This window comes from Mandrillus leucophaeus, unplaced genomic scaffold (assembly GCF_000951045.1).
Source record: "Mandrillus leucophaeus isolate KB7577 unplaced genomic scaffold, Mleu.le_1.0 Scaffold164, whole genome shotgun sequence".
NCBI classification, from domain to species: Eukaryota; Metazoa; Chordata; class Mammalia; order Primates; family Cercopithecidae; genus Mandrillus; species Mandrillus leucophaeus.
The window spans coordinates 1,672,404-1,673,121 of record NW_012101632.1 but is presented as its reverse complement, the minus strand read 5'-3'; positions in this window follow the sequence as shown (position 1 = coordinate 1,673,121).

The window sequence follows — 718 nt, the reverse complement described above, 5'->3', positions numbered from 1 at the left end:
CTCCCTCCTCAGCCTCCCAAAGTGCTGGGATTACAGGCATGAGCCACCACGCCCATCTAAGGAATGAACTACTGATACCCCTAACAACCTGGATGAATCTCCTGAGAATCTACTGAGTGAACAAAGCCACACCCAAAAAGTTAGATACTGTACAATTCCTGAAATGACAAGAGTATAGAAATGGAGAAAAGATTAGTGGCTGTGGGGGCAGGGAGGGGTTGAGTTAGGAGGGAAGTAGGTATGGCTGTAAAAGAGGAACAGGAGGGATCCTTACGGAGAAGGAAAATTCTATATCTTACTACTGTGAATATCCTGGCTGGTGACATCGTACTATAATTTTCCAAGATGTTATCATTGGGGAAAACTAGGTAAAGCTTACAGGATCTGTTTCTTTTTCTTTTTCTTTTTTAACAATTGCATGTGAATTTACAAATCTCTCAAAATTAAGAATTTAATGAAAACACAAAAGAAAATAGGTGTGTTTTATCTCAGTCCAGAACTTTTTTTTTTTTAAAAGCAAAAGAGACCGGGTGCAGTGGTTCATGCCTATAATCCCAACACTTTGGGAGGCAGGGTGGGCAGGAGTTCAAGACCAGCCTGGCCAACATGATGAAACCCCATCTCTACTAAAAATACAAAAATTAGGCAGGCGTGGTGGTGCGCGCCTGTAGCCCCAGCTACTCGGGAGGCTGAGGCAGGAGAATCTCTTGAACCCGGG